Below are 27231 nucleotides of genomic sequence, written 5' to 3'. Positions count from 1 at the left end.
GAATGACAATATTTAATAATATATAAAAATAAAATAGATTACTGTTTAAAAATGTAAATATATGAAGACTAACTCAAATAAAATTTATCATTACAATTAATTTCATCTGTTTCTTTTTAATTTTTAACGTGGCCACCAGCAAGTTTTAAATCGCGTCTCTTGATTCTCCTGACGCTTCCAAAGGCAGAGCCGTCTCTCTCCCAGCCCCGAGACACCCACGTCCCTAACTCTCCACCCCAGTCCCTAACTCTCCACCCCAGCGACAAGGGCTGGAGCTGCGGGAGCCCCTGCGTGCTGGGCGCTCTTTGTGCCTTTCCTTCCTCGGTGCACAAGGAGAGCAGGGAGCGGGTCTCACGCCGGCCCGTGTTGCGGGTGGAGCAGCATCAGGGGCCGGGGCTCGTGCAGGGTGATGGGTGCGGCTGCGGCAGAGCCACAGCCTGGACCGAGCCCTCCTGCTGCAGACAGGGGGTGCGAACCCTGACCTCGTATGCGCCCCGGTGACTGCATCTGTGTCCCCCCGCAAGGCACGACACACAGCGGAACGTGAAAGTTGGTCACTAGCAACTCTGGGCAAATGCCAAAAGCCAGCGGTGCCTGAAGCTCCAAATGTTCATCGACCAAGAGTCAGTGGGGGCTTTGGCCCGCAGTCAGCCCTTAAGCCGGCCAGGCAGAGAGCGCGTCGTGTGTTCACGCACGGGGTACGGGGGAGACGGACAGACAGAGAGATAGAAAGAGACAGAGAAGGGGAGGAGCTCCCCACTCCTTCCCGGTCCAGCCGTGAGGGTCACCCACCCACCATCACCTGAGGTTTCTGTCCCTGCAAACAGTTCTGAGCTACGCCGAGAAGACGTGCATTGCTGGTTTCCCTCTCTGCCGTTTTCCAGTACGTGTTGATCATGGAAAAATCTACTGACCAGAAAATCAAACCCGAGTCTGAGCCTCTCCTTCCTCTACACGGAGAACAGTCCCCGTGCCCGCCCACCCCAGTTTACTGCAATGAATGAAGGAACTGAAGCACAAATCACACCCCTCCAGGGACGGCCCAAAGCAGCAGCCCCAGAGGAGAGGGAAGGGGAACATGTCGGCCGTGCGGTGGCTTTGCTGCCAGAGACGCTGGTTCTCCCTGAGAGAGTGGTCTTGGCCCGAGAATGTCAGCTGTTTGTCGCTTCCTTCTCAGCCCGAACGCGACAGCTGAGCCAGCAGCCAAGGGCATGTGAAGCCCGGCAGCAGACGCCAGCCGAGCGATGAGACTTGAGTGCTGCAGATGCCCGGGCCCCCGTGCACGGCATGGTCCTTTCTCTGGAAGGGACCTCCCCTGCGACTGTGACGGGTGACCCGACACCCGCACACTTGCCCCGACGGCACCGATCTGAAAGGGGAACTGAGACACCGGGGGCACTGCGTTCTGCCGGCGGACTCCCTGGGTCCAGGGTGCTGGCATCAGAAGCCAGTGGCCACCACCACTGGCTCTGTGGCCACCACCAACCTGGGAAGGTGAAATTAGGCTGAGTTGGAATGAAGAGTCCTCCAGAGGAAGGGGAAGGGTTAGGGTTAGGGATTGGGAGAAAAGGGAACAGAGGCGCCAGGAAACCAGCACCCCCAAGCCTGCTGGACACAGACCACTTGGGACTCACTCTCAAGTATGACCCCACTTGGGGACCTTGTTGCCAGAGGAAACTCCAACAGCTGTCCCCTGTAGGGCTCTCTCCGTCTCGCTGCCCTTTCCTCCCTTCCCAGCCCCTCCCACTAGACAGGCCCCCCGTCCCCAGCCCTGAGCCAGGCCCAGGACCCGGTGTGTCCTACTTAGCTGCCTGTCCCTCCTTGCCCCGCACCCAGCTGGTGTGAGCACAGGGCGCCTTCGTCCTGGAAGACAGAGGATGGCAGTGACTCAGGCTACTCACTTCGAAAGGCCTCTCTGTTCTTCCTGCCACCTTCAGGCCCCACGACAGTGTGTGCACCCACCTGGATGGGCCCCCGCCTTCTCAACGCAGTCCCCGTGTCATCCTGAACAAAGCGCCGGCTCTGTCCCCAGTCCCTGTGCCCCGCTCTCCTTCATGTTGCAAACAGCGACAGGCACATGCACGTTCCAGGTCGGATGGAGCAGAGGGCGGGCAGCGGATCCGGGCTAAGACATGCAGCCTGTCTGAGACGGGAAGCGGCGGCTGCCCGACACTGTTCTGCTGTCCACAAAGCCTCGCTCTTTCCCCGAATCCTCACCACAAGCCTGCGCATCTTTTGACTTGAGCTGATCCATCCTAATGAAACTTCTCGAGGAGGAGAGAGATTTGGTTGTCGACCCTCCTTAGATCCTAAACCAGGGCCCTGAGCCTAGTGCCTCCCCGGCCGCTGCCCGACCCTCTTCTCTGAGCCCTTCCTCCTCTCCCCAGCCCCCCCTTGGTGGTCCAGCGTCTGCCCTGGGACCATGGCCCTCCCGTGCTTCAGTCTGCAGCTTTCAGAAGCTGGGACGTGAATGCCCCGCAGAGAGGACTGAGCCGGTTTAAGCCACGGCTGAGGCAGAGAGACAGGCTGTCAGGCAAGCTCGCGGGGTCTGGCGTAGGCTAGTGCGTGCTCTCAGGGAACAGCGGGAGGCAGCGTTAGAATACGAGACTCTCCATGTAAGAATGACCCCTAAAGGGTCCATCCCTAGGTCAACAGAAGGCCAAGACCACGGCCCATTAAAGCTTCCTGAGCAGTGGACAGAGGGGTGGGGGTGCCAGGGTGCCAGGCACACGAGCTCCCATGACGAGCCGCCTGCATGGACTGAGACAGTGCAGCGCTCCAAGCCCAGGCCCGGCTGACCGAAGCCTCCGCACGACAGGCAGCTGTGGGGTCGGGGGAAGGTAGGTTCCCCGGCGGTGGAGCGGGAAGACCTTGCGGGGACCACGGCTATGAAAGATAGATGGGGCAGGGGCCGGGGCCGGCGGCTCTAACAGGCCTAAAAGGTTCTGGCCACAAGGATGGGACCTTCCTCCTTAGGAAGTGCAGATGGCAAGAGGACAAGGCCGATCACAGCCTTGGTGTGTTCACGCACCAGGCACCTTCCCTCCACACCGCGGAAATACCATTCTCTAAATAAAAAAAAAAAAAAAATCAAAATAATGACATAATGCAGTCAAATCATGTAGGATTGTATAATCTAATCTCAGAGTAGCAAAGAAGACCTTTTTAATTATGATTCCCAAACCAAAAAGCTTTGAAACAAAAGACTAAAGATTTTGCCAACATAAAATTTGATGCATGAAAAATAATACCATAGCCAAAGGAGAAGACAAAAGGCAACATGAAAAAATTATAACCAATGGAACAAAGGGGTCACTTCCTTCATATGTAAAGAGCTTCCCCAAACCAATAAAAAACACCAAACGCAGTCAACAGGAAAAAAAACAAACAAAGGGGATGTACAGACCACTCGCCAGGGAGATGGCCACGCATATGCCTGTTAGACACATTAAGAAACCTGCATGATCCTCATAATGAAGACTCCACTCATAACAAATGTAAATGAACGAATATATTATTTTCTACTGAGACTGACAAAGATGAACATTGGGTAAAGTATGAAAATCGTAAGGGTGTAAGAAAACAAGTGTTCTTATCCATAGTGGATTTTCATATGGGTCAGTGTTTTAAAAGTGGATGACACTTAGACTAGTGATTCCATGTTTTGGAATTTCTGCTATTTAAATGTCGATATCCACTGAAGCAGTTTTTGTGAGTATAAAATAGTGGGAACAACATAAATTCCATAGTTCAGAGACCAAGCAAGTAGGTTCTGGTGAACACAGAGACCCTCCGTTAAGACAACCAGGCGGCTCCGTATGAAATGACAGGGAAACAGCACACACACAGTGGCAGGGCGCCGTGCACGCTCGCTGCTTTAAGAACGTCTGCATTTCCAGACCCGCACTGAAATCTTCAGCAGACAGACAAGAAGCTGAGGCCCAAAGAGAGGCTGATTTTGGAAAGAGGCACTAGTTGGCTGGGTAGGAGAGAAACCAGTTTTATTCTTCTGACTCTTAAATTCTATACTCTAGGCGTGTATTGTTAACTAAAAATGTCTATTCTACCTTAAAATTTTTATTTGATTAAAAAAATAATTTAAGGTAAAAACACATGACAACACTAGCAAGAATTCTTTGAGTATTCATTCCTTGACATTTTCTGGAAAAAAAAAAAGAAAATTTAGTTGTTACACTGCAGGGCGTGATTTAGGGTCACTTCGGAGGACAAGAGTCCTGTCAGGGTGGTCTGAATGCAAAATGCTGGCACTGGGGATGTATTCATGGTCTTATCAGGAACTGTACCCTGGTGGCGCAGCGGCCACCACTCCCTGTCACGTTCCCAGAGCAGGCAGCACCAACCGATCCCTGCGCTCTACTGCCAAGGTAGACGCGCTCTCGGAATCCATCCCGACACAGCCGGCAAACAGCGAATGCCACCCATCCGTGTGCGCTGACGTGAGAGTGAAATTCAAACCTCTCATCCCCGGGTAGGGGGACCACGGGGCAAAGCCACCCAGCAATCTGGGAGCAGGATCTCCAATGACACGTTTCCTTGGCACCCACATCCGGGCCCGGATCTGTGACAGCCAGCCCGCCCCACCCCTGGTCCTCCACCCACGCCCCACGCCCAGGCTCCCCCGGCCCGTCTTAACGTCATCGGGGCCCCGCCTGACCGTCCCCGAGTCACACCACCCAGGGCCCTGCCAGGAAATGCCAGTTAACCTTCAGCGAGCAGCTCAGGCTGCCCTCGCCTCGCCCAACTTAGAAAACTCCGTGCAAATGTCAGATTAAGCGCTTCAGCCCTCTGCTTTTAAAATGAGAGATAAAATTTAGCTCCCTATTCCCAGATGTTAAAATCTCTGCTGCTCCCCAGGGCACAGAAATCGATGCAAGTGAGCTCCGTCTTCTCTCCCCCTTGGAGCACCACCACTTCCAGCAATTTATTTGACTGACTATGCCTTCTATTACCATGTAAATTGTTTCAGACTGCGGGAAAAAAAAGTATTAATCTCCTCTCAGTAAGTCATAAAATAAAGAAATCAATTTCAAGGTCAATTTAGCCCAAATAACACCTGCTGCCCTTTTCTGTAACAGGCAGACTCCTCTGGAAGGCAAGGCTGTTGTGTGAGGCACCGAGACGCGGCTATGGAAAACCCGGTTCCCATCGGTGAGGCAGTGCCGGCAAAGACCCGGCCTCCTGGCCCAGGAGCCCCAGCTGGGAGTTCGGGACAAACGAGGCTGACAGGACCCAGCAGAGTGGCCCTCTGCAGGCCAAGGCAAGGGAGGGCAAGGAGAGCTGCACTGGGGGTCGGGTAGAACTGGGCTCAAGGCATGAGTCTGGCTGGACCACTGTGTGACTCTGGGAACGTTACTTAACCTCTCTGGGCCTCAGAGTCCCCGTCCGTAAAATTACTTAAAATGAGGGCTAGGTGATCTTGAAGAACCTCTCGACCCAGTCCATAGTGGAGTTTGCCAAAGGTGAGACACCTGCCCTGGAGGAGCGGCCTGAACAGCTACCTTCCTGCCTCACCAGCGCGTGCAGGGTGGTGGTTAAGGGCACAGGCTCTGCAGCCCAGACCGTCCGTTCCACTTGTGAACTGCATAGCCTTGGAGCAGACGGTTAGCTTCCATTCTCTGAGCTTTCCCTCTGGAAGATGGTGGTGAAGACGTTACCTGTTTCTAGAAAGAAACTATGGTCCTCAGTGTGGGATGAGTGAACCAGACTCAGAGGAGTCAGGCGACTTGCCCAAGGTCCCCCCCATCCTCGGGCAGATGATGAGGGTTTCTGAACCCTGGGACCCCGGAGCCCCGGGCAGCTGGTGGCAGCACACACCACACTTCCTCGCACAGCCCCGAGAGGGGACAGAGGCTCTCCCGTGGCACACGTAGGTTCCCTCCTCCACCCACAAGCCCACCGGGGACATGGCCATGTGCAGATTCGGGGCAGCAGCTTCCCACGGCGGCTCCAGCACCCACGGACTGGAGGTGTCCACCTTTACGACGTCCCCCAAAAGTAGACACGTTCTCCCCGCCCCACTCTGCGTCCACTGTGTCGGGCCTGGCTTACCTGACCAACGACCTCGCCAGGTGTGCCTGCAACTTCCAGCTACATCCAGAAGATGAACCAGGTGTCCCCAGGAGGCCACGGTACCAGGCATCCCCAACCCCTCTCCGCTGCTGCAAAAGCCAGCCCATGTTCCCACCTGCCATCCAACCAGCTACCAAGGAGCACGTCTCACCTGCGAGATCCCGGCGCTGACACCTGCACTATCACTTAGTCGTGGTGGCTGCCCAAAAAGGCCAGCCTGACTCCACTTTCTCCCCTGCAGGACATTCCCTAAAGCCAGCAGGATCATGGTCAAGTTCAAGTCAGTTCAAGCCCTTCCCACTCTCTCCGGCCCACTGTGTCTGCAGAGCGCTGCCCACAGTTGGGGTGGGGGGCGGGTTATGTGTCCAGGCCTCAGTGCTGACGGCGCGGAGACAGGGACAGACTGTCCCACAACGTCAACACTGATGCTGCTACGAAGTGCCCCGACCTCCCAGGATGCAGAAATACAAAGGCAGGTGGCATTAACTGGGTGCCTACTATGCCATTCAGCCTGTGATCCTGCAGCCGGCCGAGTGGCAGAAGCAGGAAGGGGACTCGGGCTCCGCCCCACAATTGCCAGTCACTTACAAATAAAGCTTTATTGAGATATGATTCTTATCACATACAATTCTGCCATTTAAAGTGTGCAATTCGACGGTCTTTAGTATGTTCACAGATATGTGCAGCCGTTGCTGTACTTTAGTACCTTGTCATCACCCCAAAAAGAAGCCCGGTGCCCTGTAGCCATCCCCTCGGTCCCCCACTGCCCAACTCCCATGGCCCCAAGTGAGCGCCGGTCTGCAGAGGCCAGTGGACGCCCTGCCCCAGCCCGCCCGTCCCCGCGTGGCCTTCTCCTCTGTGTGTCTGTGTCTCCTCCTTTTCTGTCTCTTACAAAGTCACTGGATCTAGGGCAAGATAATCTTGTCTTCAGACCTGTAAACTAATCACATCTGTAAAGACCCTATTTCTAAATAAGATCATAGTCACAGGCTCCAGGGGTAAGGACTTGGACGTGTATGACGGGAGCCACTACTCAGCCCACTGCGACACACAAGCAAAAGGCGCCCAGGGCTCCACCCCATACAGGACAGGTCAGGCTCTCCGGCCGTGAAGATGAGCAGCTGTAGTTCTCGAACCTGCCCAGGTGATGCACGGCCAGACTGCGCACCCCTGTCTCGGCACTGAGCGAATGCGGTGGTGGTCCTGCAGGGGGATGTCTTCTGGGGAGTCGGGGTGACCCCATGAGGAGACAGGACATCTGCAAGTGGCCGTGCCAGCCTCCCCACGGGGAGACCCCACAGCTCCCATACGCCACGGCAGTCCCTAAACCTCTAACCGTACGCTCCAAAGAGAGGTGTGTGAATCAAACCACAGGATGCTCACAAGGAAAAAAAACGGCTACGTCCAGAGGGCAGCCGCAGACCCAAGACCCTGTCGGTGTGTACAAGTTTAAACACCCCAACAGAGCCAAAGGATGGAAATGCCCCCAATGCCCATCAACCGGCGATGGATAAATGGGGTCCATCCGCACCATGAAATATTATCCAGCCTTAAAAAGGAACGGATGAGTGATTCGTGCTACAAGGAGAGACCTTGGAAACTCCGTGCTCAGTCAAATGAGCCAGTCACAAAACCCCTTACGTTGGGTGATTCCATTGAGGTGCCGTGTCCAGAGCAGGCAAACCTGTACAGGTAAGAAGCTGATTCGTATTTCCAGGGACTGGGGAGAGGGGAGAACAGGGAGTAACTGCCCAATGGATATGGGGTATTATTTGGGGGAGACAGAAGTGCTTTGGAACTGTTATAGATGGAGGTGCTGGCTGCCCAGCGTTGTGAATGCATTAAATGCCACTGAATTGTTTGCATCAAAATGGTTAATTTTATGTTACATGAAATCTACCTCGTTAAAAAAAAAAAAAAGGCAAAAGGAATCCCAGGAGACCCAGACTTTTATCCCTCTTTTTGTGCTTTGACCACAGTTTTTCAAATAAAAATAAATATATAAAGCCACGGACTCCTACATACACCTGCACAATCGAAAGCAGCTTTCTTCTCCATTCATCTCAAAGGCCATTAATAGGGTCTGTATGGGGAATGTCTGATAGAGTCCCAGACTCACTGAATCGAGACACAAGCACCAGCAGGAGCAGGACCGCAGGTCCCCGTGCAGTGAGGACCTCAGGCCCAGGTGAGTGAGGTGCGCCTGACAACGGCCACGTCCTCTTGTCCCCTCCCCAGTTCAGAGACAGCCTCCGGCACCCGAGGGGGGTGACCACACTCGGGGACAGAGCAACCCACCGGGCTGCGCCGTCCCGCGAGGGGAGATTTCTGAAAATAGGAGCTGGAGACGGATGACAAACGCCAGTCTGGGAGGGAAATGACACTTGATCTCCTCGCCCTTGCGAGGGAACTTGCGGCGTGAAAAACGCCCATCTGCAAGTGGGCAATGGCGGCGGGGACGGATGCAATGAGACGGGGGAAGGCAGGACATGAAGAAGTCTCTCTGCAAAGACGCGGGCGTCCCCGCTGTGGTGAGGGAGGCACTAGCAACTCGAGGGGAAGCTCGGGCGTGTTTCTGGCCCAAGCTGCTGAACGCAGCACTGGCTCTCCCAAGGACGCGAGCAGGCGGCCGGGGAAGACAGCCTTCGCGGGATGGAGCCAGGGAGGCCGGCAGAACAAGTGAAGTGTTAAATAAATACTTCCCGGGTGTAATCAGGAGGGACAGCGCTCAAATGAGTTTGTCTGACAAGGGCCTTTTATCCACTCTGCTCAGGACTCCTTCGGGGCTCCTGAGAGCAGAGGTGTCAGCAACCCGCATGACATCACAGGCCATCGAACAGGAATGGGACAGCTGGAGCCTGGGGGACCAGGCGGGCTGGTTAGAGGGCCGTGGGCCAGACTCGGTGGGAACAGGAATGCCCGGGCAGTCTTGTGCTCTCTGGGCAAGACTTCTCTCCCGGAGAGAAGTGGCTGAGAAAAAAGAGGGCACCACCAGAGAAACCCCACATCCCGGAGGTTAACGCACAGGCGCTAGACTGGGGCAGCCGGCACCGGAGACCCTGCTGTGTGTTTCAGCAGGTGCGTGACCTGGAGCAGCGAACTCCGCTTCTACAAGCCTCAGCCTTCCCATCTGTAGAACGGGAATAACAGCCCCCATCACAGGGCGCTTTTAAATGAGACACAAGAGCCCGCTAAGTCTCAGCTGTTACCACCCTCATTTCGCAGAGAGGGAGGTGGAGGCCAGGGTGGTTAAACAAAGTCAGGGGATGTTCCTAACCTATGTATTGGCTTTTGCTGTGGGGCGGGGGAGAGATTTTATGCCACAGATTGTTAGAACCACATTATTTGATCTCTGACAACCTATAAACCGCGCTGCCTACATGCAAAAAGCAGGCTTGCCCTCTCCCTTGCTGTGTGACCTTCGGCACGTTATGTTCCTCTCTGTGCCTCGGTGCCCTCATCTGTCAAAATGTGGGTAATTACCCTGTTTCGTGAGGGAGTGAATGTGTGTAAACGTCTGAGAATAGAGCCTGGCCCTCAATTTCTCAATAAACGTGACTACCCATAGTATAACTGATTTTTGATCACCTTACAGACAAGGCCCAGAGAGGGTAAGCAAATCGCCCAAGGACACACAGCTGATGAGGGGCAGAGTCTGTCTGACTGTGGCTCACATGCTTCTTTCCTTTGTACTTGGAGCTCAACTGGCAACCATGTCTTCCAGGAGGTCCCCAGGCCCACTGAGGCACAGCAGGGTGGACAGGTTAAGATGATGTGCTTTCGACCCAGAAGAGCCTGGGTTCAAGTCCCGGCTCTGCTCTTGCTTCGACCTTGGAGGGTTGTTTAAACCTTCTGGTCTTGGCTTCCTAGTCCCCAGGAGGGAATCGCGGCAGCACATCGATTCCTCCGCACGTGGTTAACGCCATCGTGACTGGCTGTTTCCCGCTGGCTGCGGTCCAGCGCCCGGTGGGGAAGGTGAGCCACGGAGTCGGCCGAGCTGTGTCACCGCGTCCTCCCACTGCGCTTGCTCCGCGGGCCTGTGCGGCCACAGCCCCGGCCCAGATGGCCCTCGTTCCTCGCCCGCCCGTCTCTACCCCAGCCTCCCTGCCTGCCTCGTGGGAGTGCGGCCTGATACCCAGGGGCCGGGAGGAAGCCAAGTCCCCGGGATTAGGGCTCCCCAGAGACTGTCTGCCCGCAGAAGAGGGAGCCGTCAGCTCTTTTAACAGTGAAATAATTGCGAGTTTGAATGTGGATTCTATACCGAACAACTGCAATTAGCAGCCACCTTCTGTTCAGAACAACTGCTGCGTAAATGTAATCCCTGCGTTGTGCATAAAACCCCACATGAGTTTCCCAGTTTTGCTTTCACCCACACGCACGCATCTCCATCAGAGCATCCTCCGTCCTGTTCCCAAAGCTCACAGCACATCCTGCCCCTCGTGGGCTCGTCCCTGTCCTGAGAGGACGTCCAAATGCCTCGCCTGGGCCGGCGAGGCCTGCGTGTGGTCTGCCTCCAGCATCTGCTCCCTCTCCTCCCTCTGCTCCCACCCCGCATGAGCTCCAGCTACCCTGTCTTTCACCTCCTCACACCAGCTGTCAGCGGCTTGGGGAGATCTCTACACCCGTTGTGCAACTGAACTCCTACACATCCTTCAGGTCGAAGTCCAAACATCACCTCCTCCGGGAAGCCTTCCCTGATGCTCCCTCCACACTACCTATGAACCCCCCGTGACGTGCTCTTGCAGTGCTGTGCACGTCAGCCCCATGGCACTTCCTACAGCTTGTAATTAGCTACTTGCATTAGTTACGAACATAATTACAAAGTGGCTGAGGGCCTCCCCACTGACCCGAGCGCCCCAGCCACCTTCCAGATGCTGCTTGGTGCAGCCCCTGCTGGCGCACAGTGGGTACTCAATACGTATGAAAGAGCCTTTAATTATGCAAATAGATTGTTCTTCCCAAAGAGAACATCTTGTTGGAGGTAGGGCCTCGGTCCCTGCCATATTTCTGCTCCTCACAGAACCTAACACAGTCCCTGGCATGTAAAAAGTGCTCCGTCTGAGCTGGCAGAATTTTAAAGCAGCCTCATGCTTTAGCTTCCGTTTTCTTTTTTGTCAGGAACATGCAAATTGGAACCCAAGGCGGCCCTGCCCCTTCTCCGCCAGATCCGACCAGCGCAGTCTGCCCGGGCTGTTAACGCGGACAGCCACGTTCACCTAGGAAGACGCACGGTCCCTCCGGCTCACTGAAACCCATCCGGCCCGAGTGCTCACCGACAGCCCTGAGCCACTGCCACAGCCTCCTGACTTCCTCCCCGAGGAGCTGAGATGAAGGAGAGCCGTGTCCCTCTCGGCCTGTCCTCATCGCCCCCAAGGAGCCGGAAGCTACAAGCATGGGCCAGCCGGCTCTGCCGTGTGAGGAAGGGCTGGTCACCACGCAGGTGTCACGCCGTGTGGCCCTGGGCTGGCGTCCCTCCATGTTCCCTTCAGTCACACCTGAGTGCAGGAGGCCCCCTCCCCTCCCGGCCCCGAGACCAAAGGCAGGGCAGCGTCGGAGGCCCCGGAAGGTGATGTGTCCACCTGTCAGGTGCGTCTGGGGGATCCCTGCTCCCCAGTTCCCAGTGTCCAGAGCGAGTCCTGGTGCCGGTGGAACTGACGACGCAGTGACCGCAGACACGAGGCGACCCCACACCAACCGTCTGCACCAGAAGAGAAAGCAGCTACACAGCGGGAACGCAAACGAGGAAGCTACCCAAAGTGAAAGCACTTTCCCGACAAGGGGAGAGAGTTGCGGACTCCCAGGTGGTTTCCTGTCACCAGCCTGGCCCGGGGAGGGCTGGCGGCAGGTGCGGGTGCTATCCAGTGACTGCCAGGTGTTCTGCGCTTTCCCGCAGCCCCTTCCCCTGAGGGGTCCCCAGCTTCTCCGCCCCTAAGAACCCCCTCCTGGCCTGCACCCACCACCCGAAGATTTGGTCCCTACCTAACACATCCTGTCCCCAAGGGTGGCCAGCATGGGGGCCCCAAATCCACATGAGGCAGGTGTCTTGAGGGCCAAGAGCCTCCCACGGAGAGTGACCAGTGCTGAAGCAAGACCACCTGGAGCGGGCGCCTCCGCCGAGCAGCCTCGGCCCTGGGCTAGGGCACCCCGCTGTGCGGCATCCAAGTCACCAGGGGACGAGGTGGCCAAGTCTGTCCAACCCACGGGGAGAGGCAGCCCCTTCCCCACTCTTCAAGAGGCTCTGCAAGCTCCATCAGCACTTACCCCATGGAAGACGGTGCCAGGCCAAGCTGAGACCCCCGCAGCTGGGGATGTTTTCCCGCAAGCTCGGCTACCAATCGGCCCTGTGGCTGCTCCCGGATCAGGGTGAAATGCACTCGGCCAGCACTCCCGAGCCCCGAAAAGCGAGACTCCACTCGCTGCTTTCACCCTCTATCCATGGCGGGGGTCCTCCCAGGCCCCATCACCTCACCAGACCCAGCGGGGGCAGCTGGGGATGGGGAGACAGGGTCCCTGCCCTCCCGGAGCTTACCAGCCATGATGGGAGGTGCAGAGGATGTAATTAAAAAATTAACAGGGCAAGTATTATGACATAAGTGCCATGGAAGGAGAAGTTCAGGGAGCCCCGAGATCTTACCTGGGGTATCATGTCGGGGAAGGTCCCCTTAAGACAGACCCCAAGGATGGCAGGAGCTGGCAGAAGTACCGCCAGTAGCAATCCACGACTGGGGTCTTAGGGGCCACGCCAAGAAGACAGCAGCAGGAGGGTTTAAGCAAGGTCAGATGTGTGTTTAAGAAGACCACCCTGGAGTTTAGGGGCACAGGAGGGGATGGGGGACACGGTGGAGGCTACGGGGGTGTCCCAGAATGAGCAGTGCTAATTCTGTGGTGGCAGGAAGGGGAGAGAGGAGGGACAGGTGTTCAAGTGGATTCCCCAGGACTGGGGAACTGAACGGGTGTGAGGAGGGAGGGAGGCAGGCTGGCGAGGATGGGCACAGGATTTCTGCGCAAGCACCTGGGGGCTGTTTGCGCTATTCACGGAGCCTGGGAGGCTCCATGGAGGTGCAAGTTGGCGCAGAAGATGGCGGGTCTGGCTGTGACCTTGCTGGAGAATTAGGGGTGTGCGTATTTCATGTACTTTGGACCTTTGGGATTAAGGGGTTGAAACAACCAGACCCTGTGGAGTTTTTTTAATCTTCATTTAACCTTAATTCCATACACAGTTCATTATTGGTACATCACAGAGGGTTCCCAAGGATTCGTTTAATTTCTGCTGAGAACTTTGAAGGCCTCAGAACTAACAGCTGTCAGAAATAAATTAACAGAACAAAAAGGCAGCCTTTCTCCCCCCCACCCCCGTGCCAGGAATGTTTGCAGGAAGCACCTGACCTCCCAGTGGCTTTTCATGTTTTGAAATTGACAATTCTTTCATTCCAGCCAATACCTTTCTAAATGTCAGAACACGGATGGGGTTTTCATGGTGGGGTTTGGGGCCGAGGTCCTTCTTAGGATGCAGGAAGGGTAAGGCAGCTGGAGCAAATCTCTCTCTCCCCCAACACACACACACACACATATACACACACACATATACACACACACACACACACACACACATAGCCCAGCTCAGCAGGTGAATTTTAGTTCCAGGAAAGGACAGAGGCCAGGCTGCCTCTGACAGGTGAACCAAGCTGAGCAGATGCCCAGGTCATCTACTGGAAATTCTAAAACCTCTCTGCAAACTGTGATTTCCTTCTTAAATTTGACCTGGCCTCATCTCTCCTTCTCTAACATGAGGCTCTTTCAGTCAGGTTGAACCAAAAAAAAAATCACCAACATTTGGCAGTTTCTGACCAAAAGAACAGCCACATCGCATCCTGAGCCTCATGGCATCTATTTGCCCCACATAGCACAAACACTGGCTTTTATTCTCTGCAGAAATACCCATGTGTTTGACGACGGGGCCCCGCCCCAGATCGCACAGGGGCCGGGCTGTCAGCTACGGCACAGGCACCAATCTGCCTTGAAATTCTGAAAGCAATCAACTATAGGCCACACCTGGCCTCAGGGGACTGCAAACCTGCAGTGACAGAACAGTGGTTACAACCGTGCTGGGGCACTGTCCCGCGTGAGGGACAGGTTATCTCTGGTTGACTAAGACGAGCAGGGACGAGAGCTCACGAGTACTCATTACATGGACTCCAGTAAGGCCCCATTTCCCCCACTCTGAAATGCCAGCTGGCGAAGCCACGCACTGCCTGTACGTAGGGATGTCAAGGCGAGGAGGTGTGCCCAACCCCAAAGCAGGTCAGTGCCTCCCTGGCACCCCCAGTCCGCAGGAGGAGCCTGACCCCGCTACGAAGCTGTTACAGAGCCAGGCAACCTAATAGGGTCCTCGTAGCGCCCCGAGACTGCTCGTTCGAGGATCCTTGCAAATTAATTACACTGCGCGCTCTCTCTAGAACAGTCTGTACTACCTCGGGGAACCGTGAGATTGGATGAAGACGTGCCGCGTGGGGCTTCCAGGATGTTCCACGAGGAGGGAGAAACCAACCCAGAAAATGCCCTGACGGCATCTTGCATGAGACGACCTGGACGTGGGAGGAAGGGGGACGCTGGAGGGGCGGGGACAAGTGCAGAGGAGGAAAATGACCCCAACAGAGGGCTCCGAGCCCCAGACGTGGCTCCCGATGGATATTCACGGCTTAACTCCTCTTTAATCTCGGCCCAAGAGCTGCGATAAGCCACTCTTAGAGCTTAATAACTCCTCAGCATCCAATCAATACCAGCTCTGAGAAATCTCTTCCCTGTATTTATTTAGTCCTGCAGCGCTCAGACCCTGCAGCGTCTATTCCCTGAGATATCTGAAGCTGAACTTCACGTCCTCTGTGAACAGGGCAGCTTGCTGAGTATCTGCCCACCAGGCGAGCCTTTGAGAGGGGGCTGTGATGGGACCGCTCCATGACAGAAAGCAAGGACAAGACATAAATGGGCTGGGGTGTAGGTGCAAAATCTCCAAAACCAACCTAAAACCGGCTCTGGCGCTTCTCCTGGTTCCTGCAAAGCCTCCTCTGGATCCAGGGGAAAGGGGCCAGGGTGTACGTCGTTACAGACTCCACCTGGGCGATTGCCACTACGCAGTCAAGCAACTGGCAGCACTGACAGGTGAAAAAAACAACGTAGTTCCTCTCATGGGTAGGCAGGGGAGGGCTATTTGCTTTGATTTTTTTAACCCCTCTCCTTGGTGGATATGAACTCTGGAATCGACAGACATACGAGGGAGGGAGAGGAGGAGGAAAGGAAAAGGGAATATGAAGCACGTCTTGACCGGACTCTAGCAAAGGAAGAAATTGTAGCAAATCCCGCCCCCACCCCAAAAGGAGCAGATGCCCTCACGTCAAAGTGCCAACACGGGTGACCCATTTGCTGCAAACTTCATAGAATGCCAGCTTTTGATGCTATTATTTTTTTTAGAATGAGAGAAAATGGGGCATCCTGGCACCAGATTCTCTGAGCAGTCACTGCAGCCCAGGAACAGGCTGCATTTTATGCCGAGTAGGGCGGCACTAACTTTTCTTCCTACTGGGACGGGGGTAAGGGGTGGGCAGTCAGCCCAGGCAGACCCACGGAGGCCGGCTGACGGGTCACTGGTCAGGCCCGCACAACGTAGCATTTCTACTCACCGCCTGGGCCCTGCGAGCTTCATCTCCACGCCGGGCAGCTCCAGCCCTGGCCGGCACAGGCCGGGTATGTGCCCCAACCCAGCCGGTGGGAGCAGGTGCCAGGGAGCGTGCCGTCAGGAACCCCGTCTTCCAGAGAAGCCGGGCCTGGCTGGCGTGGGGCTGACAGGGGCAGGTGAAGGCCATCACCCCCATAAATAACAGCTGTGACGAGTGATTTGCTCTTCCTCCACTTCAGCTGTTCCTCAATACCTGACTTCACAGGATTAAAATTAACAAACAGACTACGCAGGGAGCAACTTAGGATGTTGGGGGAATAAAGGAAGCTCCGTAAGTAGGATGAAATACATCCCGTGCATAAAGCAAAGATGCTTTGATGACCACGAAAAAGCTCCGCGTGAACCCCCTCGGCAGCGGCTGTTGTGCGGCGAGGTGAACGACCCTTACTATCGCAGAGTTATTAAAGTGTCCGTCTCCATGTGCTGAGTCAGGGGACGGGGCCAGGATCCCTCCCGCCCAGCGCTTGTGCAGCGGCGGGACAGGAAACTCGGGAGTCACAGCATGGCGGCTGCGCTGCCACCATCCCCGCACGCCACCGGTGGCTCCGGGAGGCTGCTCCTCGTGGAGCCCGCCCTTTCTCACAACGTGGGAAAACCAGATAATGACTTTCCAGAGTTTCTCGAAGCCCCAGGTTTCCCTAAAGATGGAGCTCGGAAACGCGAGAACTGAAACAGGGAGGAAGGAGCGAAGCGTGAACACTCAACACAGAGCAGGAAACAATTGTCTTACATAAAAAAAAAAAAAGCAAAAGCAGCTACAGAGACGCAGCAACAGGCTCACGTGAGAATCGAAGCCCTCACGGGGGCCGTTGGTGCAACATGATTTTCTGAGCGGGTACGGCCAGACGCATCACTGCTGGGTCAAACCAGATAAAATCACTTCTCTTTCTGATTTCCTTAGTTTCCTCACTTGCAGAAAAGTGAAATAGATGAACCCAATGCCCTCTTAGGTCCCTTGTAAGTACTAAAATTCCACCATTCTTAAGATTTAAAATCCAGCTACTCTGTGAGTTAACTCTGCCTTCCACCAAAGGCAACAGATGAAAACCTCGAGAGCTCATCGGGAGCAGACCAAAGAGGCTGAAAAAGAAACAGGACTTGGTTCGGGATGGGCTCGTCTCATACAAGAGCCTTGGGCGTGGGGGCCAGGATGGGGCTCAGGGAAACCCCAAACAAATTGAGCCTCCCTAGAGGACGCCGTGACTTATTCCTGGTACATTCCGAGCTTCAGGGACTCCTCTCCCCCCCAGGTTAGTTTTTCTCCATCATACATTCCACAGGTTGCCACCTCCCGCTGCACAGAACCATCTTCCTCAACCACAGTGACTCTGACCCCCAGGGGCTGTCTCGCAATGCCAAGAGAGATTCTGGTTGTCGTAACCAAGGGGGGGTGATGCCACTTAGGATGCTGCTAAACATGTGTCAATGCACAGAACAGTCTTCCGTAACAAAAATAATAATTTGGCCCCATTGAAAAACTCTGCCACAGAATGTAACGCCCACGGAGTCAGGAAGTTTTGTGTGTTGTGTTTGCTGCTTTGAGCCCACTGCCCAGAAGAGCATCATGAACACAGTATCCACTCAATACATGGTGTTAAGGCCGGGTGCGGTGGCTCACCTCTGTGATCCTAGTAGCACTTTGGGAGGCCGAGGCAGGAGGATTGCTTGAGGCCAGGAGTTTGAGACAAGCCTGAGCAACATAGCAAGACCCTGTCTCTACAAAATACTGAAGGAAAAAAAAAAAATAGCCAGGCGAAGTGGCACATGCCTATAGTCCCAGCTACTTAGGAGGATGGCTTGAGCCCGGGAGTTCGAGGTTACAGTGAGCTATGATCACACTACTGCACTCCAGCTTGGGGGACAGATGACAGAGTGAGACCCTGTCTCAAAAAAAAATGCTGTTGAAAGGTATGAGTGCATACCTAGATGGCTGGCTGCTCCCCAGCAGGCCTGCAGAGCTGCTGAGCCTTGTGGGCAGGACTCTCCCTCACCGGACACAGAACAGGCTCAACAAGGGCTCCACAGGCCACGTGGATTAGGCCATTCCGTTCCCAACAAGCCATTTATTGAAGTGACCACAAGGGGAGGAGCGTGTGCCTCAGATGTGCCGCAAAGGCCTGTTCTGCGTCAGGAGGGCTCTGCGTGCCATTCTTGGGGGCATTTCTCAGGGAGGCTAGAGAAACCGTCCTCCTGGGCCCCAAACAAGAAAGGCCCGTTATCTTAGCGAAGGGAGTTGAAGGTGGGTCACGTCCCCGACCCATGAGTGAAGGCGTGGCTGGAATTCCACAGGGGTCTGAGCACTTATCGGGCCTTCACTGAGCAGACGTCGAAAGCGACTTGAAGACAACTCAGCAGCAGAGCGCCAAGACACAGTGTCTCTGAGGAACCGAAGATCACTTACTGTGATCTTGAGTAGAAAATAAAGCGGGCGATGCTGAGAATAGAACACCCTCTGGCCAACGGCTAACTCAGCGTTCTGGGCCTTTGATGCCCTCTCTTACTGTTCTAAAGGTCTGCAAGTTATTTAATAAGCTTAATCTGCGAAACGCTTTCAACATCCAACCCGTTTGTGCATCGGGGCCTAACCTGACCTGGCCAGTCATCGCGCACTCGGAATGGCCAAACCGTGACATCTGCAGAATGTTTGCCAGGGACCTGAGTGTTCTGAGGACTTGAAATGCGCTAACTCGGTTCACACGCCACCGCAGCCCTATGAGGTTGGTGTGGTCGCTAGCCCCATTTCACAGACGAGGAGATGGAGGTTTGGGGCACGCAGCTTATAAACCGTAAAGCTGAGATGGGAACCCAGACCTTCGGGTTCCAAGCCGTTGTGTGTGCTGTCCGCAAGCCCGGCTGCATGGGGGCTCTGAGTCAGATGGAACGAAAGAGGGAAAACAGGCAGGAAGCAACCAACAACAAAAGGCCCCGGGGCTGGGCCACGCTGCCAGGCGAGGCGGACGCGCCCGGGCCGTGGCGCCGTGTTGTGTTTCCACGCCCTATGAGATGCTCTTCTGTGAATGTCACTGCGTGTGGGTACGATGAAAAGGCTGATAAAATTTAAATCCCACTCCTAATGTGGACATTTTCACTTAGCGGCCAAGTTCCCATCACTGCGGGTTTTTAATCTTTATGGCAGCTGCAATGACTGACATGACGTCTTGTTCTTTTGCTAGGAGCTGTTTACACAGCAGACAGAGCAAGATGAACCCCAAATTACCTAAACAAAAAGACCCCTGTCAGGAAAGGAAGAGGAAAAAACCCTCATTTTTCGTCCCCATGGCAGGATGTCCATAAGAAATATCCGACAGAGGGGCGTGGGGAACGGGAAGAAGGAACTAACTCGATACCCGAAATGCTCTCATGCAGGTAGTTAAGAGAAATGGCTTTGGTGTCGACAGACTCCAGGTCCCACCGTTCCACTGTTTTCAGGGAGTTTATTTTCTCTCTCAATCTCAGTTTCCTCATCTGTAAGATGGGAACAGTAAGTATCTGCCTCACAGAGCTGTTCTGAGAATTCAATGAGATGACGAACAAAGTTCCTAGCACAATGGTCACGACAGAGAATGCTGAGATCACGTTCATTCTTATCATTAACACGTAGCACAGGTTTCTGCAGAGAGCATCCTCCGTCCCGCCTCACAGGGAGGCAGAGCATCAGCCAATTTAAGTGACTTCCCTGAGATGACCGAAAATCAGAGCCAGCTTTCGAACGTGTCCTTTCTTCAAAGCCCACGTGCTAACTCCTAGGACACCCACGCTGGATGGCCAATCCTTCAGGGACATTCTGCCCTGCTGGACTGATGCCTGCAATCCAGGAGAGAGGTTTCAACCCCTCATGAGGACACAAAGGAACAGGTGTTGGTCGGGCACTGTAATCCTATCACTTTAGGAGGCTGAAGTGGGAGGATCGCTTGAGGCTGGAAGTTCAAGACCAGCCTGAGCAACATGGCAAGAGCCTGTCTCCACAAAAATAGAAAAAAATAGCCAGGTGTGGTGGCATGCACCTGTAATCCCAGCTACTCGGGAGGCTGAGGCAAGAAGATCACCTGAGCCCTGGAGTTGGAAGTTGCAGCGAGCTTTGATGACGCCACTACACTCTATCCCAGGCAATAGAGTGAGACCCTGTCTCAAAAAAAAAAGAATAGGTGTTATAACTTTCCAAATTGGGTGAGTCATTGGGTGGGGTCAGTGAAAAAAACTAACATTTCTGGAACTGACTCACAACACGGGTTTGTAAGGCCACGATGGAGCCCAGGTGAGGGCACAGGAAGAGTGTGGGTGAGAGTGAAAGCCCACGCTGGCGCGGGTGGGGGAGAAACGGCAGGGAAGCACAACGTTTATCAGAATTATGCCAACCCGCTACCGAGGACAAAGCAGGCAGAGCAGTGAGCCTCACCCATCCTCACCGCGCCGAGCACCTGGCTCCCCAGCCCCGAAGCACCTTGCGTATCCTCACCACCTGCTACCTGCCCGTCTCTGCCAACACTGACGATGAACTTACCGAAAAGAACACAAGAAAGGGAAGGGCGGGCTTTGATGGGACTGATCACAGTCCATATGATGTCTGATTACAGACACCCCACCGGACGTTGAGCAAGGGGAGAAGTTCGGGAAGGAAGAGGAGAGCGAGTCACAAGGACGTCTTGGATTTTGAGACCAGAGGGAAGGAATGGCGTGGGCGAAGGCGAGGGGGTGGGGCGCGCCGTGTGTGGGGAGAGCGCGGCACGTGGCCCCGTGCGCACTGCGAGCCAGAGCACGGGGTGGCGGGGCTTTGAGGACAGCGGGGCACAGGGAAGACAGGAGACGCTTAAATGCAAGTTTGTGACCCAGAGAACGATGGGCTCAGACCCGCGTCTTAGTAAAGGCGAACACTGGATATTGGTGACAGCCTCTGGGCCAGCTCACTGAGGAGTCTTCCTGGCAGAGTTGCAGTGGACGCTGGGTTCTGTGTCCTCGCTACTGTGGACCCGGAGGAAGCTCCTCGGCGTCTCTGTGCCTTTGTTTCCTCGGGCATAAGTAAGGACGACGACAACCCCGCTCGCTCAGTCAGAGAGCTGTGGGATGACCTACGGTGAACAGACGCGAGGAGCCTGGCGAGGTGTCTGGCACATGCACCATTATTACGGGGGAAGGGAGGGATGGCGGTGACAGCGTTGATGGTGGCAATGAAGGTGATGGTGGTGACGGTGGTGATTTCATCTAGACGCAGAGCCCTGCCACCCAGGAGGGCTTTTCTGCTGCTAACCTGGGTATTCCGCTGCTGCGGTTGGAGCTGGCTTCTCCCCCGGCCACAGACAGACGTCAACCTGGTCTTCATGTAAAGCCTGGTAGGAAAAGCTTGCTCCGACACTGCCACGCAGGTCCCACCCCGTGGATGCCGCGCCTTCCCTGTGTGTACAGTGGAGACTGTTGTGCCACCTGCCTGTGGAGACCAAATGAGCCAGTATTTATCATGCACCGAGAACAGGACTCCACACACTGTGAAGACCTGACGCACGCTAGCTATTAACTGACACTCAGCGCTTGACCTGACGGACGCGAAGTGTCACACAACTGCTCCCCAGTGCTGCGGCCCTGGGCCGCGCGTGCCCACGCGTCCACAAGGCCACGGCGCGGGGTGCAGCTAGACGCCCCATCTTCCTCTCCTGGGGACAGACCACTTCTGGTTTCCCCAGCCACTCTCGAGGCCTTTCTGTTTCCATAAAGCCAATCTGTCTCAGAGCTGTGCCTGGCGTCCCCGGTCACACTAATTGTGAGCCTCACCCCTCCAAGGCAGAAAACCGGATGTCTTTTGCTGGTCAAAGTGAAAGCGATCACAGAGACGTGTCCGGGTGTTTGGACATCCGGCCGGTGAGGCCGCTTCATCCTGATGAATTGCGACACGTGGAAATCAATCCAGGTCACTTAGGAGAACAGCTTGGTATTTGGTGTCCAAACGAATCACTGCTAATTGATTGCTGGCTACTTGATTAGACACACGAGAGGGGCGTGAGTCGATGCGGAGCGTCTGTGGGCACACTGTCCCCTGGCTCTGACACTCCGCAGAAAACAAGCCATCCCTGAGCGTTCTAAAGCTACCCAGGTGGTTTATCCTTATTGCACTTGGTTTTTTTTTTTTTTAAGTCTTGCTTTTCTGCAATCTCTGGGAAATTCTTAGGAGATCAGCCAAAAATAAAATATAACGTCCAGACGGAGTGGGTACTACACATTAAACTCGAACCTCAAAGCCGCCAGTTTTAATCTCTCCATCTGAAGTCAACTCCACCCCACACCTCACGTTTAATATTCTTTACATACCATGTCGCCACGTGCAAATGCATATTTGATTATGTGTCTGTCGTCCATCTTCCAGATGTGTGGAAAGCCGCTGGAGAGCTGCAAACCGGTCCAGATACGTCAACATATGAACCCTCAGCACAAAAGCAGGCAGTAACGGGGGAGGGGCGAGACCAAGTTTGTATGGATTAAGACCCCCAGCCACCCGCGAGGGTCTCTCCTGCTTCTCATTTCCACATGAAACGCACATCGAGCAGACAGGTTGTCAGCAAATCTCTCAGGATGGCTACCGAGGACATTACAGGCAGCTTTTACTCTATCATCTTCACAGGTTGTCATCAAGTAGGAGGAAAAGTGACTTGCAACTTCTAATGCACCGTGGTCCATACACATGCACATGCCCACCAGTTTTCCTTCTGAATGTCAGGATATCACGGAGGCAGCTTAGCAAAAGGAGGAAGCGGCTTGCTTGTCCCGCACCCTGGTCATGTGATGGTCCACCCCATCTCTTCCGCCCAGGACATCCCTCAGGTTGCGGCCAGGGTAACAAACCTCAGGTGTTCCCATTTTCCTGACATCACTGTCTCCTGCTGCCCCTGATGGGCAGAGGTACTGTCACCCATGTTCTGACTGAACAATGTCCAGGTGTCATGGGCCCTTTCAAGGCCATCCCTCATCCTGAAGAAACTAGAAAACCGATCCATGTAGGAAACTGGGAGTGGCTCCAAGGCTGTGGTCTGCCTCGGTGGCATCTCTCCAAGTCCCTGTCCGGGAGGCGAGGTGCCCGAGCAGGGTGACTGAGCACAGACTAGGGGAGTGAGGACACTGGAACTGGTTCTCAAAGTCTACTGGACGGCCTGGCCATGCCCTTTGCCCAAGACGTTTGGTTTTCATGTCACAACGAGTCTTCCTGTGGGTGCAAGTAATAAATCTATTCTTTAGGTGACAGGTAGCTGTGATCACACCTTTTGCTTTTGCCAAATCCACGAATTGCCTCACGTGACAGAGAAGGGAATGAATGAACCTAATACTAGAAGAAGGACCCATTTCCTTAGCAACCAGGAAGAAACAGGAAGAGAAGGCCCGTGTTAAATACCACTGGATGGAAATACTTCCGTGTCCCCAAGACAAAACACAGGCATGTTACACAAATAAAAGCGATTATCATTCTTTCTTCTCATTAGATCAAAGACAATGAGATAATCCAAGAAGAGAGGCAGAAGGACAAGTTCAGTGGGAGGAAACAAAAATTCAGTCCAGGGAGACAGCACCATCAAATGGCCGCGGAGACACTGTGGGTGGGGAAGGAAAGAAACTCCCTTCCCTGCTATTTTTAACAACCATATATGGAGTACCTGGCACAGTGGGTAAAATGGATAAAACCACATCTAGCTCATAGCCTAGTGTCAGTGACAGACAAAAACACAAATAAGCCGGGCGCGGTGGCTCACGCCTGTAATCCTAGCACTTTGGGAGGCCGAGGCGGGCGGATTGCTCAAGGTCAGGAGTTCGAAACCAGCCTGAGCGAGACCCCGTCTCTACCAAAAATAGAAATAAATTAATTGACCAACTAAAAATATATATACAAAAAATTGGCCGGGCATGGTGGCGCATGCCTGTAGTCCCAGCTACTTGGGAGGCTGAGGCAGGAGGATCGCTTGAGCCCAGGAGTTTGAGGTTGCTGTGAGCGAGGCTGATGCCATGGCACTCACTCTAGCCTGGGCAACAAAGTGAGACTGTGTCTCAAAAAAAAAAAAAAAAAAAAAAAAAAAACACAAATAAAGCGTGTAAGAGACCAACAGTGGATTGATGGTTACCAAGAGCTGCAGTGGGAGGTGAGAAATGGGACGTGACTGCTGGAAGGTACAACGTTTCTTTGGGCCCCGTGAAAATGTTCCAAAATATACTGTGTTGCTGGCTGCAGAGCTCTGTGAACGTATTAGAAACCCCTTTAAATGAGTAACCTGTAAGGCATATGAATTGTATCTCAGTAAAGCTGTTATTAAAAACAGAACCCAAACCAGGAGCAGGGGAGTGTGGCCAGCTGCCTACCAAGCCAGCTCTTGTACGCCCAGAGCATGCGTTAGGAGTCCCCAGCCCTCTCAGGTTAGAGGAACCCCACTAGCCACCCTAGAAAACCGAAGCCAGTTTTATGGAAGTGTGTGATCCTCTGATCCCAACTCCAACTGCTGGGTCCTCCTGTCTCCCCAGCGGCCCCTCCTCTCCTCCTGCCCCGGGAGGGTTTCTCTGCACGCTCCTGGCTGTTGCACAGCAGCCCTGGTCCCAGCACCTGCCCTCAGAGCCCCGATCTAACGCATGACCAAAGTTGACAAGACCAAGAGGTTCTTCGCTGAGCCCTAACCCCGGCAGTTCCACTGTATAGGAAACAGGCAGCTTTCTCGGGCAGCTGTCTGACTTCTAAGCAGAACTGCTAGACGCCCTGGGCCCTGCTTGACATATAACTGCAGACCTCCAATTTCCACACTTGGCCACAGATGGTGTCCCCGGAAATAAACTCGGATGGAGCAGAAATAAATCTGTTCCATCAACTCTTTCTTCGTTCTGAATGATGAGAGGTCATACTGACCTTGCCATGAGCTCAGGAAGAACTTCGCCTGGGAGCCAGAGACAAAATGAGCGCTGAGATTTCCAAGCTTCTCGCTCTGGAAATAAAAGACAGCCGACAAAAGACAACCTTCCCCGTGTCCTCACACCCGGCAGCACCGTGTTGGGTGAGTGAATAAACTAAGGAATGAACAGGTGACAGGTGAAATTAGGTCCTGGAGAAGAATTAGATTGGATGGGATGCATTGGGAAGAAAAATTTCCATTAATTCCAGGGTCATAATCTTAAAATTAAGTTGTAAAAGAAATGAAGACCATGGTCTTTGAGTAATTTCTACTAAAATACATCTGAAGGTAGAACAAATGACACTCCCGCCCCGAATGAAGGGAGGAGATTGTGGGGTAAGGACTGACGACCCTCACAGAGATAAGAGAATTAGGAGAATATCTACGGCAAAGAGAATGAAGGCACATGATTGGTAATAGTCATCATCCAAAGGTCTAATACTACAACGGGATTGAACATGCATTCAAAATCTTGTACTGTCACCTTTCCTCGGTGTCTGCCATGGCCTGACATTTGCATAATGGCTTTCTTTTGTGCTTTTTCCCCCCAACTAATTAAGTTAGAATTCCTCGGTTAAACACATCTGCTTCCGGAAACGTCTCTGAGTTGGGAAAGGAGGAGAATGTCTGTTTCCCCACTATCTGGTATTCAGAATACAGAATGAAGAATTTTTGAGTTTGTAAAGGAAAAAAACATTAAATGGAGCTACCTGCTCACTTTTTACCCAAGTCTGCTGACACCTAATGATAACTACCTGAATGAGATTTAGAATTAGTTGGAATTGATAAATATTTCAATTTGTGAAAAAAAAAACAACAACTAGGTTTTAACCATGGACCACAGAGGAGGAGCCTGCTCATATTTCTTGGAAACATTAATGTGTAAGATCCGCCCCCCACCCCCACTCCCAAGGACTAAGGATTGGACAGCAACCCACTCACTTCCACCCCTCCCCACCCTCCCTGCCTGGCAGATGTAGACAGTCCCAGTGCTGTACGGGAGGAGGACAGAACTGACGGGAGAGGCCTGGGGATGCACGAGACACCACGCTGTAATAAAACCTTTAGGCAACTCCCTTTGTGTGGGGCCTAGTCTTGGCATTCCCCATTTCTCCGGCCACAGGGCTCAGCCAGGCAGCTAATGAAATCGCCTGTTACCTGCGAGCCAAAATGCAATGCACAGGACAGCAGGACCCGGGCACCGCGTTAAGGACAGAGTGACTCTGTCCGCCAGCCGGGGAGGACTGGGTGACAACGTCGATTGCCACAGGGAAGACAAGTACAACAAGGACTGGGCTGTTAGGTTTGGCAGCGTGGAGTCCACAGGTATCCTGCCCAGAGGAGTCCAACGACAGGTCTGATAGTCCCATCGTGGTAGGTCGAGACACGAGAAGCTGTGGAGCATAGACTACTCTCAAGATGTTTGGATAAAAATGAGAGAAGAAAGGCAGAAGGTGAAAAATCACTTATTCAATAAACACGGCACCCACCAAATCCAGGCACCACATTAGGGCTAGTCCAGGACCCCCACCCTCCCGGAGCTCAGTCTACAGAAGCGGAAAACACACACCCGGGCAGCCGCCACGTAGCGAGCCACCACAGGAGGAGTGGGGAGGTCTGGGGCTTGGTTTGTTTTTAATAATCCAAGGGGGGAAAGGAGAAAATTGATAGAGCAACGTCCAGAAGAAGAACAGAATCAAGGTTCCAGATGGGAGCCCCCTCAGAGCTGGGGGCCCAGGCCAAGTTCAGGGAGGGGTCCCCCGAGCCCTGTGACCGAGCCCCAACCCCGACAGGGCTTCTCAGCGGCGTGGGTTTCACTGACCTGCAGAAACCCCGTGGCCTTGTTTTTCCCCATTTTAAGAATATGTAAATAAGTTCATTTCCTGATTTATTATCCTGCCAGCTGCCATATTTCAGATTTGAGAATCACAGCTACACCAGGTTACAAAAAGAATGGCTTCTAAATCAAAGTTTATTATGGCCCCGAAGATGTATCTAATGGAGTTTATAAATAAAAAGTACATAAACCATGCTTAAGCATGCTCAGAATCAGCATGGGGGTGTGCCGTTGCCCCTGCTGAGTGGCAGGGACTTTGCCCAAATGTCTCCATGCTTGACGTTTTTAGCTAAGGGCTCTGTGGGGCACACAAACCTGCTTTGCTACTCCGGAGCAGGAGGAGGAAGACTGATCATGTATCAAAGGCTTGGATTCCCTCAGGGCAACTCATGACCGACCCCCAGCCCAGCTCTGTGCCATTGTGAGGATAATAAGGGCTGTGGTTGTGAGGTATTTCACAAAACACTCAGAGACCGGGATCACCCCCGTCACACCCACCTGGCACACTGCACACACCTGGGCCCAGGACTTACGATCCCAAATCTAAGGTGGCGCCATGGACGGTGCATTCCAGCACGTTCTCCAGGCATCTTTCAGACGCAGACCTTTGAGAGCTCCTGCTCTAGGCGTCTCACACCTGTGCACTCTCGTTACTGCCCTTGAAT

At 53.9% G+C, this 27231-nt stretch overlaps 1 protein-coding gene across 11 annotated transcripts in view; it reads right to left on the bottom strand.

Moving 5' to 3' along the window:
* The window catches only part of RBFOX1 (RNA binding fox-1 homolog 1), a 1966619-nt gene that overhangs the window by 1712972 nt on the left and 226416 nt on the right, over positions 1–27231 (bottom strand). The gene's annotated exons all lie outside the window — the stretch shown is intronic.

Source organism: Microcebus murinus, chromosome 19 (assembly GCF_040939455.1).
Source record: "Microcebus murinus isolate Inina chromosome 19, M.murinus_Inina_mat1.0, whole genome shotgun sequence".
Classification (NCBI taxonomy): domain Eukaryota; kingdom Metazoa; phylum Chordata; class Mammalia; order Primates; family Cheirogaleidae; genus Microcebus; species Microcebus murinus.
Note: the sequence above shows the minus strand (reverse complement) of the source record. Positions and strands in the feature narration are given on the sequence as shown.